This window comes from Oncorhynchus kisutch, linkage group LG2 (genome assembly GCF_002021735.2).
Source record: "Oncorhynchus kisutch isolate 150728-3 linkage group LG2, Okis_V2, whole genome shotgun sequence".
Taxonomy (NCBI): Eukaryota; Metazoa; Chordata; class Actinopteri; order Salmoniformes; family Salmonidae; genus Oncorhynchus; species Oncorhynchus kisutch.
In genome coordinates, this window is record NC_034175.2 from 50327807 (window position 1) to 50344848 (window position 17042).

Below are 17042 nucleotides of genomic sequence, written 5' to 3' on the forward strand. Positions count from 1 at the left end.
CTATCCAAAACATTAACCCTCAACCTTCTAAATTTGACGTTTGAAGCAACTTAGAAATTTGACTTTTGGAGAAACGGAATAATACTGAGTAGGAGGAGTCAACCCAGGGTGTCAAAAACACTTAGAAGTTTGACATTTGGAGCAACTTTGAAATCTGACATGAGGAATGTGGATAAATGTCTAATTCTGCTGTGTGAGAGCTTGCTGCTGATTTAACTGTTTTATGCAGTAATAGTGCAGTGATTGGACAAATGTACAAGTCCTCACAGAATCACAAAATCCTGACGGGACTGAATATTGTCCATTGAATTCCTTGCCAATCAGTCCTTGTGTAATAGAAATGCTCATATTAGAAGCAGCCGGAATCCACGCAACTCTTACTACCAGTCAAATGAATGACATGAATCATTTAGAACACCGGCTCCAGCTCTGGCATTCAACTTCCCTTGCATAATGTTTGTTTTTCTACTTTTTATGATTACGTCACATTATAGTATATTTAATCAAAGGCTTATTTTACGACAGACAGACAGACAGACATTATGACTAAATGCTGCCTGTCAATGTCAGTTCACACAATGGAGGCTTGCTTCACATGACGGAGGTAGATTCAGATTCAGAGTGTTTAATAGTCACATGTACAGGGTTGCAGGTGTGATTGTAGGGTACATCTTAGGCTTCGAGCTCCAATATGCAGGACTAAGTGAAATAAAATATTGAAAATGGTTGTAAAAAACAACAATAGAAATAATAATAATGCATTCAGAAAGTATTCCGACCCCTTCACTTTTTCCACATTTTGTTGTTACAGCTTTATTGTAAAATAAATGTTATTAAATGTTATTCCTCATCAATCTTTACACAATACTCCTTAAGGACAAAGTGGAAACAAGTTTATTTAAAAATAAAAAACAGAAAAACCTTATTTGCATAAGTATTCAGACCCTTTGCTATGAGACTTGAAATTGAGCTCAGGTGCATCCTGTTTCCATTGATCATCCTTGAGAAATCAGCCAGTTGAAATCATGAATCAGCTGACATAATTTTTATGGATATATACAAAGAAATGAAAATTGAAAAAAGGTCAAACAAAACATTTTCGATTTCCAGGTGAAATTGCGCCACATTAGCTTATTATCCAAATACATGTCACTTGAAAAGAGCTGAAACAAATGCAAATGCTGCTACTTTTCTGTTATTCTGGCTGCAATTTGATGTCACTGTAAGTTAGCCTTAGTTGGCTAGCTAGCAAGCAAGGGATAAGAATGTTGCCAGCCAGTATGACAGTGGAACATTGAGAATGAACAACTGGGACACGTCTCTGGCAACCGAACCGATAGAACGAACAACCAGTCTGCTTGGGTAGCAACCCTAGATTTGGGTCGGGACTATATATTTTGGAAGGATGAAATAGTATGAATAAATTCAGAAAAATAACGTTTTTAATGAAAACATATCAATCATTATTTGAATATGTTGGTAACCAGTTGTTTAAAAGTGATAAGGCACTCAAAGCCGGTGTTTGGGGATATATTGGTACGGTTTGCCAGCCCTCCATTTCGTCTCGGGCCTAACAACACCCATACCGATATATCCTCCAAACACCAGCTTCTCAGGCATTATCATTTAAATAACAACTGTGGCAGTGATGAATAAATGAATGTCCATTTGGTGGAGACAGAGTAAAGACTGTTGAAGAGGTGGGGGGAATGGCCATAGGGGGAGCAGCATGACCATAACAAAACAAATTAAAATTGTAATAAAAATTTAATGATATACATATTAACAACTGCAACAGTGATGAATGGGGGGGGGGGCAGCAGGAGAAAGAATGTAGTTGACTATCACTACGGTGTCCGTGTGGTTAGATCATTTCAGCCTCTCTGAGATGTGTACGCAGAGGAATTTGAAGTGATTGACCATCTCCCACGGTGGCCCCTTTGATGAGGATGGGGGTGTGTCCAGCCTGGTTCCTCCTGAAGTCCATAATCGGCTCCTTTGTTTTGCTAACGTTGAGGGAGAGGTTGTTTATCTGGCACCAAACCGTCAGAATGAGAGAGACCACTGTGACTGACCCAAAATTAAGGAAAGCTTTGACTATGTACAGACTCAGTGAGCATAGCTTTGCTATTGAGAAAGGTCGCCATAGGCAGACCTGGCTCTCAAGAGAAGACAGGCTATGTGCACACTGCCCACAAAATGAGATGGAAACTGAGCTGCGCTTCCTAACCTCCTGCCAAATGTATGACCATATTAGAGACACATATTTCCCTCAGATTACACAGATCCACAAAGAATTCAAAAACAAATCCAATTTCTATGAAATCCCATATCTATTGGGAGAAAAGGCAATGTAAACATGTTTTCCATGCCAATAAAGCCCCTTAGAGAGAGACTCCCTGACTGACTGAGGTTGAAGCTGTCATTTCTATTTAAGGAAAGGGAACAAAGTGTAAGAACCAAATCACAGTTCTCAGCCAATTATGTCACATTGTGTCAAATTGCAGCAATTGAGGGAAAGAGGAACATCATTTGGGAGGTTGATGGGCTTAATGGGCAGCAACAGTGATGTCATGATGTCTCGATGTGTGACTGAACTGTACTGTATGTACTAAATACCTTGTGGATTTTTTAAATAAAGACGTTTCTCAGAACTGGATTGTCCCCCACCCCGTCACACACACACACCCTCCCAGTGGTCTTTTACAGTGCATTGTAAGTCCTTGTAAGTCTACTCACTGATGACTTCCATTGAGATGCACAGTAAAAAGCACACATAACATAGCCAAAGCTGGATGAGCTTTTGAGAATGCAGTTGGAAGTGTATGGCCTGCCTGTCTTTCCTCTTTGATGGCAGTCGCTGTGTGTGTGTGTGTGTGTGTGTGTGTGTGTGTGTGTGTGTGTGTGTGTGTGTGTGTGTGTGTGTGTGTGTGTGTGTGTGTGTGTGTGTGTGTGTGTGTGTGTGTGTGTGTGTGTGTGTGTGTGTGTGTGCGTGCGTGCGTGCAGCGGCTGGTTCAAAGAGGGCTGTGTGTAGTGGCTGGTTCAGGAGAGGTAAGTGGAGAACTATTGCCTGTATAGCTGCTACTGCTGCTGCTGCCAGTGAGCCTGGCAGACTGTTTGGAACTGATCAACAAGGCACTCGGTGGGGTGCTTTCCACAACCAGAAGTGAAAGTGTGTGGGTGTGGGTGCGTGCTAATGTGTACCTGTGTGTGTGTGTGTGTCTGTCGGTGAGTTGGTGGATTATATGGGACATATAATCTAGGCCAACACTGAACCTTTTCCTTGGTGACTAGGGGATGTTCTTTTACTTTGTCTTTGTTGTGTTGTTCAGTGAAGTATGTGTCAGCAGGTGGTCTGTGACTGAGAGGGACAGTGACTGATTTAGAGTCCTATCTCCCTGTTGCAGCTCTTCATGTTGTATCTATGACACACACATACACACATGGGTGCCTCTGTTGTTGTTTACCACTGTGTCTAATTAGCCATATGTAGGCTAGTCCATGTATGGAAGTTCTAAAGAAGGGGGGGAAGCTTGTTACCAGTTTGAAACTTAATAATTCATGCGCAAGACAAGACTTAAGTCTCAGACCTAGATTTCCTCTCCCCATTCATCCAAAAACACGTGGCAGAACAACAGGAGGTAGAAGGATGGTTGAAACAGACAGGCAGAGATATTACAGCATACCTCAGGTTAATCAGGATATTGTCGTAAAACTGTTGTGAACTGCCACAGATTGATAGCCTGGACCCAGATCCGTTTGTGCTGTCTTGGCACTTAGGTGCCTTCCAGATTGAGACCAAGAGCCAGAGACGAGCAGTGGATAAAGAGATATGTGGAGGACACATTCTAGTCTTTATTTCAGTTCTATTCTAATTTTAGAAATAAAATAAAATCTACTTCTGCATGGGGAGTTGTGTTTTATTTCATGTGGCTTGATTATTGCTACAATTCCAGTCAGTGGGTTACCAAGTCAAACATTATATTTATGCTGTTCCCAAATGCCACTGGACCTACGAAAAGGAGAGAGGTTGCCATGGAGTTAACCTGCTGACAGAATGGCTGGTTAGCATGATTGTTATTTTGTCACATTGTAAAACTATTTAACAGAAGATAGACACTGTCTGGGCATCCCAATTGGCACCCTATTCTAGTGCACTACTTGTGACCCGAGACAATAGGGTTCTGAAAGTATTCCCCAGAATATCAACACTGTGATGCTGTTGACTCTGTGACTGACTGACTCTCTGCCATTTGCCTGGCGTTCCGGACACAGAGACAATGGTAGCCCTGCTGGCCAAGGATGTTTGCAACAAGGCTGTAACACATCAACTTTGGTTTGTAAAACTTCTGGGGCTTTTTTGGTGCAGGACAGTGGCTCTATATCTAGAGATGATTAGACTACCAGGCACTTTGGTCTCCCATTTGGTCTCCCAGAGAGAGAGGGGACTGGTGAAAAAATATCACTCAATGAGTGACCTTTGACATGGCTGAATTCAGAGAGTGAGTGGCCTAATGGACTATATGCCTGACTGCTTTGTTGTGCTCCATGTCACACACAAACACGCACACACTCACACACATACAATACACACACTCACCCACACACACACACACACACACACACACACACGCACAAACACACACACACTCACACACATACACCCACCCACCCACCCACCCACCCACACACACACACACACACACACACACACACACACACACACACACACACACACACACACACACACACACACACACACACACACACACACACGGCCCCTCTCGCCACTGTGTGAGATCTGACACCTTAGCCATCTGCATGTGTAAGCCCCAGTAGCCTCAGTAGCACCAGTAGCCCCAGTAGCTCCAGTAGCCCCAATAGTCAGACCACAGGGAGCATGGAACCTTGGTGCTAATGACCACAGAGACATAGCACAATGCAATGGGGTGCGTGCGTGCGTGCGTGCTTGCGTGTGTGTGTCGGGCCCCAGGGGGAAGGTGTGGAGAGGAAGTTTTAGATTAGTGTCAGATTGCCCTGTGAGAAAAAAGTAAAACATCTCTTGATGCTTTTGTTGGTCTCATTACAATGACACTGTAGGGTCTTGGTTATGTCCAATGGACAATCGGTTTCCCAATGGTTTCCCAGCGGTAACAATGCAGATTAGAAGAGAGGCAGGGCGTCTAGGCTGCATTTAGTCAAAGAATGTAACAAAAGACAGAGCCTCCCCTTTGACATTATGATATATTATATTTCACTCTTACAATTCAGCCACCACAGAAAGAGGAGGGGCAGGGGCTTTGACAGGAATTGTGAATGACACCCACCTAGATGTGAGAATGGAACACTCCTGGCCAGAATGGGCTAATGGGGCTCCTCCTTCTCTAGGGGAGAAGATCTTTATTCCTTTATTCATCCCTTTACAGTCAATATGTAGTAGACTACAATAGACTTTTGTTGGGCACTATCAAGAGCATTCACAGTCTGAGCATAGAGCACTGACCTGGATCTGTGCTGCTGTGCCAGCTGCTGTCAATATGAATTATTCTCAAGCTAATCGGGGCATTGCTTCATTATTTTCACATTGATGAATCAAGTTCAATCAATGCAATCTGCTTTGCTTTGTGTGTGATGAGCAGAAAGAGACTCTGTCTATAGCAAGGTCATCAAAATTGTTACATTTACAACATATATATATATATAGGTTTTAGTTTTTTTTATATATAATTAATGTAATGGTTGGACAATATATGAAGATACTCCAAACGTTTAGAACGTTTAAAATCCATCAGATATTGACTGAATTGTTGCACATAAAACATTTTACTGGCACAGACAAATAATTAATGGAGTTCAGGGATTTTTGTGAGAATTAAGGTATTCAATTTATTCTAACATTTCTTAGAAGGCACTCATTCAGTACATTCAGAAAGTATTCAGACCCCTTGACTTTTTCCACATTTTGTTACGTTACAGCCTTATTCTAAAATGGATTAAATAAAACATTTTCCTCATCAATCTACAGGTCTGAATACTTACAGTTGAAGTCGGAAGTTTACATACACTTAGATTGGAGTCATTAAAACTCGTTTTTCAACCACTACACACATTTCTTGTTAACAAAATATAGTTTTGGCAAGTCAGTTAGGACATCTACTTTATGTATGACACAAGTAATTTTTCCAAAAATTGTTTACAGATTATTTCACTTATAACTCACTGTATCACAATTCCAGTGGGTCAGAAGTGTACATACACGAAGTTGACTGTGCCTTTAAACAGCTTGGAAAATTCCAGAAAATGATGTCGTGGCTTTAGAAGCTTCTGATAGGCTAATTGACATTGTTTGAGTCAATTGAAGGTGTACCTGTGGATGTATTTCAAGGCCTATTTTCAAACTCAGTGCCTCTTTGCATGACATCAATGGAAAAGAAATCAGCCAAGACCTCAGGAAAAGAATTGTAGACCTCCACAAGTTTGGTTCATCCTTAGGAGCAATTTTCAAACGCCTGAAGGTACCACGTTAATCTGTACAAACAATAGTACTCAAGTATAAACAGCATGGGACCACGCAGCCGTCATACCGCTCAGGAAGCTCTGTCTCCTAGAGATGAATGTACTTTTGTGCGAAAAGTGCAAATCAATCCCAGAACAACAGCAAAGGACCTTGTGAAGATACTGGAGGAAACGGGTACAAAAGTCCCTATATCCTCAGTAAAACGAGTCCTATATCAACATAACCTGAAAGGCCGCTCAAGCAAGGATGAAGCCACTGCTCCAAAACCACCATAAAAAAGCCAGACTACTGCACATGGGGACAAATATCGTACTTTTTGGAGAAATGTCCTCTGGTCTGATAAAACAAAAATAGAACTGTTTGGCCATAATGACCATCGTTATGTTTGGAGGAGAAAGGGGAGGCTTGCAAGCCGAAGAACACCATCCAAACCGTGAAGCACGGGGGTGGCAGCATCATGTTGTTGGGGTGCTTTGCTGGAGGAGGGACTGGTGCACTTCAGAAAATAGATGGCATCATGAGGAAGAAAATTATGTGGATATATTGAAGCAACATCTCAAGACATCAGGAAGTTGAAGCTTGGTCGCAAATGGGTCTTCCAAATGGACAATGACCCCAAGCATACTTCCATAGTTGTGGCAAAATGGCTTAAGGGCAACAAAGTCAAGGTATTGGAGTGCCCATCACAAAACCCTGTCCTCAATCCCATAGAAAATGTGTGGGAAGAACTGAAAAAGCGTGTGCGAGCAAGGAGGAATGGGCCAAAATTCACCCAACTTATTGTGGGAAGGTTGTGGAGGGCTACCCTAAACAATTTAAAGGCAATGCTACCAAATACTAACTGAGTGTATGTTAACGTCTGACCCACTGGGAATGTGATGAAAGAAATAAAAGCTGAAATAAATCATTCTCTCCACTATTATTCATACATGGCTTCCCTGAGTTATAACTTAATCTCCTCCCAACGAATCAGTATAGTTGATCTGGAACTGGGATAACCATTGTATCACTCTTACTTAATAAACACCTTTATCAACTGCAGGTCTTTAGGTTGATGTAAACTGGTCATCTGATTGGATTAACTGAGATCCCAGAACAGGGTTAGTTACTGGGATTAGTATTCCCCAGCATTCACACACGCACAGCCCCTCCCTAGTCTCGCCTCATCTCCCACTTCCAAACCAAACACCCCAGCCATTTCACATTCTTAAAATAAAATGGTGATCTTAACTGACCTAAGACAGGGAATAATTCCTCAGATTAAATGTCAGGAATTGTTAAAAACTGAGTTTAAATGTATTTGGCAAGGTGTTTGTAAACTTCCGACTTCAACTGTATGTAAATGTGATATTTCTGTTTTTTTCAAAGTTGCTAATGTTTCTAAAAACGTGCTTTTGCTTTGTCATTATGGGATATTGTGTGTAGATTGATGAGAGGAAAAAACTATTTTATCAATATTAGAATAACGCTGTAACCTAACAAAATGTGGAAAAAAAGGGGTCTGGATACTTTCCGAATGACAATGTACTGTATTGCACTGAGCCCATTTCAGCCATTACCAGGATGTGTTTGACAGGTCATTTCAAATATTTCCGTTATCGTAACATTAAAATAAAGCAATCAATCCAGTGAGATTTAAGTGACAAGTGGATTTGTCATGTCTCAAACACAGGAAATAAATAGATTGCTGCAAAAGACAGATCCTCACGTGGGCAGGGCATGCGTGTTGCTACTGTCTGCCTCCCATGGTAGCGCTCCAGCTCTCTGTTTATGTCGTGTGTGGTCATGTGTTGGCCTACAGTATGGTTTTGAGTGTCCAGATAAGTACAGCACACTGTGTGTTGGTGTTTCTTTTAACCGTTTAAACCGGTCATGTCGTGCCTTTGTGTTCCTGTGGTGTAAAGGATAAATATACCTAGTCCTCTCTGTTGCCTGACTCTCTGACTCGCTGCCAGACATTAGCTCTCCACTGACATGCTTCCTCAGATCATATGGCATGTTTCATATGGTGTTTTTATTTTTAGGACTCTGAGAAAGATCATACACCATGTGCCTTTATAACTAGTGGATCTGTGTCAGATTTCTTGGTGTGTGTGTGTGTGTCCCTTCATATCAACTGTTACCCTACAAGGTCCAGAGCCTGCTGGTTTATTGTTCTACCTGATGACTAATTGCACACCCCTGATGTCCCAGGTATAACTCAGTCTTTGACTAGAGGGGAACAATGAAAAAATACAGTGGAACTGGCTTCAAGGTACAGAGTTGAGTTTGGGGGCTTTATACAATAGGTGAGCCAGGTCACTTACTCTATCTGTCTTTTCTATTCTCCGATCTGTATGAACCCTGTGGCTCCTCTCCTCACCCCACAGACTCTCTGTCTGCTGCTGCAAGCTACCTCGTCAATCATTGGCAGAACCTGTCAGTGTAGTGGGGAAAGGAGAGGGTCATCAGGGCTTGTCTACAGCCAGGAGCCAGGGTCAGAGGTTATAAAACCATGGGTGGGGTTGTGTCAAAACAACATTTTAAATGGTTATTCATACATGGCTTCCCTGAGTTATAACTTAATCTCCTCTCAACGAATCAGTATAGTTGATCTGGAACTGGGAACCATTGTATCACTCTTACTTAATAAACACCTTTATCAACTGCAGGTCTTTAGGTTGATGTAAACTGGTCATCTGATTGGATTAACTGAGATCCCAGAACAGGGTTAGTTACTGGGATTAGTATTCCCCAGCATTCACACACGCACAGCTCCTCCCTAGTCTCGCCTCATCTCCCACTTCCAAACCAAACACCCCATGCCCATTTTATCATCAGCACCTCCCTCTCTTCTGCCTCCCACCCCCTCATATCTCTGGGTGTAACAGTGCAAGCCATGGCACAGCCATACACACACAGCCTCCCTCTGTCTGTATCTCAGTCAGGATCAACCAGGTAAAGGCTGCTGGGTCCTTCCATCAAATAAGTACCTTTTGGGTTGTGTACCTCAGTCAACAAAGTTTTATTTCACCTAATTTTAACTTTCTGTCATAAATTGTCCAAGTTAATACATTTTTAAAAATCCCATCTCAAGAGGTTAAATAAAAGCATAGTAAGTGCCTATTAAGTGCAAAATAAAGTAACCTTGCATGCATAATTTTTTTCCCGCAATGGTTGCTATTTTTAAATGTTGAACTTGACGGGAAAGTGTGCATATCTCCGCGCAAATCTCAAACCCTGCTTGAACACAACTTCTAGAAGGTTGATCAACTGTATTGCAAGCAAATAGGCGTATTGTTAGTTTGGGGGAAATGGGAGGTGTTTGATGCACCTCCCATAATCATGGTAAGCTAAAAAAGAACATTAAAACGTAGGCCTAAGGATAAAACAGATGCATTTCCCATTGGTTAGGAGATCGCATAGCTGCATGTCCTCTACTAAGTTTATTTGACTTGTATTATATAGGCTTAAATCATAATCATATTACAGGATGTCTCTCTCCTTTTCTGACATAACTAGTTTCAATTATTCCCACGACACAACAAATAGTAGGCTACCATTTATCATTCGCTCATTCAATAGCCAAGCATGCTGGAAAGTAAATAGACAGGTAGCCTTGACAGTAGACCTAATCCTATGTGACAGTATGGGTAGGCACCAGTATTGCTGTGCAATAGGATTAGGAGCGTGAAATCGTAGCCTAACCTATTTAATTTCAGAGCCTATACCAAGCCAGGAGATATGAGTATATGATTGTGTTTATATACAAAATATTGAACAACAATTCATAATTTGCATGGAAGTGTGGAGTGTAGCATTTACTTTTAAATTGCTTGAAAGGACAATCAATCCTGCAGAATGCACGGCCACTGCTTGGCATTCGCTAGGCAGCGTGCATTTTGTTGTTTGGAAAGGTCACTGTAACATTCTGCCCACACCTCTACAGAAATGTGATCAAATTTGCCATTGCACTTTCTTTTAGGAACTATCATGGCATAGTTCCAACATCTCAAAATAATACAGCAAACTAGGGTGTTTTTGTTACCATAAAATGTGAATGGAGGGTGTTTTTGTTACCATAAAATGTGAATGGAGGGTGTTTTTGTTACCATAAAATGTGAATGGAGGGTGTTTTTGTTACCATAAAATGTGAATGGAGGGTGTTTTTGTTACCATAAAATGTGAATGGAGGGTGTTTTTGTTACCATAAAATGTGAATGGAGGGTGTTTTTGTTACCATAAAATGTGAATGGAGGGTGTTTTTGTTACCATAAAATGTGAATGGAGGGCGTTTTTGTTACCCTAAAATGTGAATGGAGGGCGTTTTTGTTACCATAAAATGTGAATGTAGGGCATTTTTGTTACCATAAAATGTGAACGTAGGGCGTTTTTGTTACCATAAAATGTGAATGGAGGGTGTTTTTGTTACCATAAAATGTGAATGGAGGGCTTTTTTGTTACCATAAAATGTGAATGGAGGACGTTTTTGTTACCATAAAATGTGAATGTAGGGCGTTTTTGTTACCATAAAATGTGAATGGAGGGCGTTTTTTTTACCATAAAATGTGAATGGAGGGCGTTTTCAAGGAGGTATTGTAGCACTCGTTCACCACCGCACAAATATAATATGGCTCTAGTTTATCAATGAAAATATGTATATATGTTACGCGCGACAGTTTGATAAATCCCAATCATTTGTGGCGCACAAAAATCCTAGACCTAGAATCTAATTGTATGCCAGAATTTAATAAGAAATGTAGCACGGTTGATAAATGAGGCCCACAAAACGGCCAATAAGAGCAGAACCAGGTCACCTGCTCTTCCACTACGATTTGACTATTAGTTGTTCAATGTTTCTTTTGATATATTTTTTTTCAAAAGGAATAGTTTCACCATTTATATGAAACTTCAGTTCACGTAACAGGGTTGACCTTAAAGTGAGGGATAGATATTTCGTATGATTAGATTATTCACTAATCACATTAAATAAATAATCATTTTCAGAAATGACTGTCAAAGCACCAAAATAACCAGGGCTTTACAATGATGGTGAAAACTTGGAGAAATGTTGGGGTTAAAACAGAGGAACGTCAAAATGTGGATGTCTTTATTCATATTAAAAATCAGATTCATTGAATTTGCCATGTGGTCTATATTAAAGGGCACTTCATTTAATATAACAGGATTTGAAAATGAAATATTGGTGCACAATGTCATATTTTCGTGGAACGACCCTACTGTTGCTGCCCATGCAAGGCGAGGTAAGCTTTGACTGATCTGTACCAGAGATACAGGAAGGGAGGGAGGGATGAGGAAGCAGAGGGGAGGTCAGTTGGTCACTGCTCTCACTGGGGATTAGGAGAGATGGTTATTACTCTGATGGGGGTGGGGGGGTTTGAAGGATGAGTGGGCGTAGGGGTTTAGTGCCCCAGGGACTTTTGTGAATCTGAAGCCACTCTTTTAACCACAACACTGTCATTTCATACCACCTGTATCTAGGTCTACGTTTGTATCCCCCTCCCTTTCCCATCCTTAAGATGCTGCTAGCCAGAATGTCCTCCCTCCCGTAATTAAATATCAATCCATCCATCAACGTTGGTTCTCTCTCTAGTGTGTTTTGGCTGGGCTCCAATCAGGAAGACTGATCAGTCTTTGCCTCCTGAGGCCACAGTTAGCCCAGTTTGAACCTGTGAACCCATTCCTTTCCATTCACCAGCCCTACATACAGACAGGCACAGCCTTGCATGTTGAGCTGGAACTCTCAAAGCATATGAATGAAAAACCCTTTTCTCATCAGTATACAAAATGGTCTCTGAGTCTGAAACACTAGTGCCAGAAGGCTGTGAGCCTAGGCCAAATGCAGCTTTTATTCAGTACATTTTCTGAAGGTTTTTCTCAGCACTCAGGGGGATACAAGCAGGGCTTGTGGAGGTACCTTTCTCTCCCTGGCACTCTCCTCTGTCCAAAAGAGAGAGAAAAAAACATTTCAGTTAATTGCATTTTTACAGGGCTTCTCAAGTGGAAGCTAGCTAATGAGGTTAGGCAGTTTGGCTCATTGAGAATTGAAACCGTGTCTAATTGTGATCTCAAATATGCTCATAATCCTATAATTGACAGAGCAGAGGTTTCTAGTGAACCGTGAGGTGAGTGTGAGGAAGACTGAACATTGAACTATGTCTTCAAGTAACACTGGATGATTATGGGGTAGTTATTGAGGTGGCAAGCTGCTTTGAACTATATTTACAGTTTGAGACTCTGGAGGGATATATATTACAAGTACCTAGCTAATGTAGTAAAAAGCATACACTACCGGTCAAAAGTTTTAGAACACCTACTCATTCAAGGGTTTTTCTTTATTTTTACTATTTTGTACAGGATAATAGTGTATTTTTATATTTGAGACTCTTCAAATAGCACCCTTTGCTTTGGTGACAGTTTTGTACACTCTTGCCATTCTCTCAACCAGCTTCAAGTGGAAATATTTTCCAACCGTCTTGAAGGAGTTCCCACATATGCTGAGCATTTGTTGACTGCTTTTCCTTCACTCTGCAGTCCGACTCATCCCAAACCATCTCAATTTGGTTGAGGTCGGGGGATTGTGGAGGCCAGGTCATCTGATGCAGCACTCCATCACTCTCCTTCTTGGTAAAATAGCTCGTACACAGCCTGGAGATGTGTTGGGTCATTGTCCTGTTGAAAAACAAATGAAAGTCCCACTAAGTCCAAACCAGATGGGATGGCGTATCACTGCAGAATGCTGTGGTAGCCATGCTGGATAAGTGTGCCTTGAATTCTAATGTCTAGTCTAATGTCCATTGCTCTTGCTTCTTGGCCCAAGCAAGTCTCTTCCTCTTATTGGTGTCCTAGTAGTGGTTTCTTTGCAGCAATTCGACCATGAAAGCATGATTCACACAGTCTCCTCAGAACAGTTGATGTTGAGATGTGTATGTTACTTAAACTCTGTGAAGCATTTTTTGGGCTGCAATTTCTGAGGCTGGTAACTCTAATGAACGTGTCCTCTGCAGCAGAGGTAACTCTGGGTCTTCCATTCCTGTGCCGGTCCTCATGACAGCCAGTTTCATCATAGCGCTTGATGGTTTTTGCGACTGCACTTGAAGAAACTTTCAAAGTTCTTGAAATTTTCCGCATTGACTGACCTTCACGTCTTAAAGTAATGATGGACTGTCATTTCTCTTTGTTCATTTGAGCTGTTCTTCTCATACTATGGACTTGGTCTTTAACTAAATAGGGCTGTCTTCTGTAAACCACCCCTACCTTGTCACAACACAACTGATTGGCTCAAACACACTAAGAAGGAAAGAAATTCAACAAATGAACTTTTAACAAGAAACACCTGTTAATTGAAATGCATTCTAGGTGACTACCTCATGAAGCTGGTTGAGAGAATGCCAAGAGTGTGCAAAGCTGTCATCAAGGCAAAGGGTGGCTACTTTGAAGAATCTCAAATATAAAATATATTTTGATTTGTTTAACACTTTTTTGGTTATTACATGATTTCATATGTGTTATTTCATTGTTGTGATGTCTTCACTATTATTCTACAATGTAGAAAATAGTCAAAATAAAGAAAAACCCTTGAATGAGTAGGTGTTAGAACATTTTGGACCGGTAGTGTAGATCTCCCTCTAAAGCTTAGATTGTTAGATTGAAATAAACCCCCACTGTACTGAAATACACTGATGTCTAGTCTAGAGAGCCCTGCTGCACCACTCTGTAACAGTAACATGGTACCGGCTTTGCCCACATGGCAACAGAGCTCGCTTTACCAATAACCATGTTGTCAATATCAGCAAGACAGCTAGACCAGTGTTTGCCATGTTTCTGGGACACACTGTTTAATGGACCTGATTTCTTGTTAGCATAGAAGAAGTACAAACACATTACTTTTTGTTTTGACCAGACTGACCATGAAATAATTGTGCCTTTCACTGTAGTCGTTGAGTAGAACAAGTCCTCAGGGAAGCAGTAAATGTTCTGAGGCCTGGTACAGGATGAGGTGCAGACCGAGGTGTTGTGTAGGACCATGCAGTGAACGACTGAAGGCTGATTCTTGCAGTCTGAGATGTACAGCCTTGTCTGTCTGATTGATCAGTATCGAGACACTGTCTGTCTGTCTGCCTGCCTGTCTGTCTGTCTGTCTGTCTGTCTGTCTGTCTGTCTGTCTGTCTCTGTCACACACACACACACACACACACACACACACACACACACACACACACACACACACACACACACACACACACACACACACACACACACACACACACACACACACACACACACACAGCACACACACTCCCAATACTGGCTCATGTTGCCCTTGGGGATTTGAATCTCTCTTCACAGCCAGTGATGTTCCTTTCCCACACCTAACAGCTGTCTCACTGAGGTTTCTTTGTGTAGCCCATCAACCTTTCACCAGGACTGGGTAGGTACAGTAGAAGAGATGAAATAGCAGGGCTCAGTAGGACAGTATAGTCCAAGTCTTTACAATCCAGATCCATTTAGATAGGCAATTCTTTCCCCTGGGGACAAGGATGTTGTAATCTGATCATAAAATGGAGGAAATCAAAATGATTCATTATAGTTAAATGTAATTGCAGTTAAGTTAATTTCCTTACCTCTCTGTTCAGTTCCTCTCTCTTGAATCCAGGCTGTGTTGACAGTCAGAAGCATTAATCCTTTGTCTTTTGTTACATGATTCTTTGTTGTATCATGCTGCAGGACTAAAGCACTAGGGAGAATCATTGGACAGTGCGCAGGGCTTCCCTTTCTTAATCTACCGTATGTTTTGCCCAGTACAGGTTTTCTGAAGTTTAGGATGTGCATATCACCTCTGTATGCATCTTTGTTACTAGTGTAAATCACAGAAAAAGTGATACATCTACATTTACAAAAAGGCCACACAGGTCTCCTCTGGCAAGCCAAACTCCAGGGCAGAACTAAACATGAACTTCAACTTTGTAGGGCTAAAGGTTGTTGTATGTTTTTGAAATAGGGTGGTGGTGGGGGGGAGGGGGGGTCATTAAACATGATCTTATGGTAGGCTTGGTCGCTGTTCCACACCCAAAGTCATTGTTGTCATGCCAGCCTTGGCTGAAGCGAAAATGACCATGTGGAGGTGTCCTGTGTGCTTCATTGCTCTGAAAATGAAATGCTGTCCCCTAGTTGAGTTTAGGTGTTGGGCTGCATTAGCAGTGCTTCGACCTGATCCTCACATGGCAGTAAACATGACAGAAAACTGTCAAAAGTGGTTGTGTTTAATTTCCCTACCCTGACAGGACCTGGATAGTAGACAACTAAACTCAGCAGAAAAAGACACATCGCTTTTTCAGGACCCTGTCTTTCAAAGAAAATTCGTAAAAATGCAAATAATTTCCCACATCTTCTTTGTAAAGGGTTTCAACGCTGTTTCCCATGCTTGTTCCATACACAATTAATGAACATGCACCTGTGGAACGGTCGTTAAGCTTACAGACGGTAGGCAATTAAGATCACAGCTATGAAAACGTAGGACACTAAAGAGGACTTTCTACTGACTCTGAAAAACACCAAAAGAAAGTTACCCAGGGTCCCTGCTCATCTGCGTAAATGTGCCTTAGGCATGCTGCAAGGAGGCATGAGGACTGAAGATGTGGCCAGGGCAATAAATTGCAATGTCCGTACTGAGAGACGCCTAAGACGGTGCTAGAGGGAGACAGGACGGACAGCTGATTGTCCTCGCAGTGACAGACCACGTGTAACAACACCTGCACAGGATCGGTACATCCAAACATCACACCTTACGGGACAGGTACAGGATGGCAACAACAACTGCCCGAGTTGCACCAGGAACGCACAATCTCTCCATCAGTGCTCAGTCTGTCCGCAATAGGCTGAGAGAGGCTGGACTGAGGGCTTGTAGGCCTGTTGTAAGGCAGGTCCTCACCAGACATCACTGGCAACAACGTCGCCTATGGGCACAAACCCACTGTCGCTGGACCAGACAGGACTGGCAAAAAGTGCTCTTCATTGACGAGTCACGGATTTGTCTCACCAGGGGTGATGATCGGATTCGCGTTTATCGTCTAAAGAATGAGCGTTACACCGAGGCCTGTACTCTGAAGCTGGATCGATGTGGAGGTGGAGGCTCCGTCATGGTCTGGGAAGGTGTGTCACAGCATCAACGGAATGAGATTGTTGTCATTGCAGGCAATCCCAATGCTGTGCGTTACAGGGAAGACATCCTCCTCCCTTATGTGGTACCCTTCTGCAGGCTCATCCTGACATGACCCTCCAGCATGACAATGCCACCAGCCATATTGCTCGTTCTGTGCGTGATTTCCCGCAAAACAGGAATGTCAGTGTTCTGCCATGGCCAGCGAAGAGCCCGGATCTCAAGCCCATTGGGCACGTCTGGGACCTGTTGGATCGGAGAGTGAGGGCTAGGGCCATTCCCCCCCAGAAATGTCCAGGAACTTGCAGATGCCTTGGTGGAAGAGTGGGGTAACATCTCACAGCAAGATCTGGCAAATCTGGTGCA

The 17042-nt window shown here is 42.2% G+C and overlaps 1 protein-coding gene across 1 annotated transcript in view; it reads left to right on the forward strand.

Annotated features, from left to right (window-relative positions):
* dgkg (diacylglycerol kinase, gamma) overlaps positions 1-17042 on the forward strand; it is a 195083-nt gene that overhangs the window by 104578 nt on the left and 73463 nt on the right.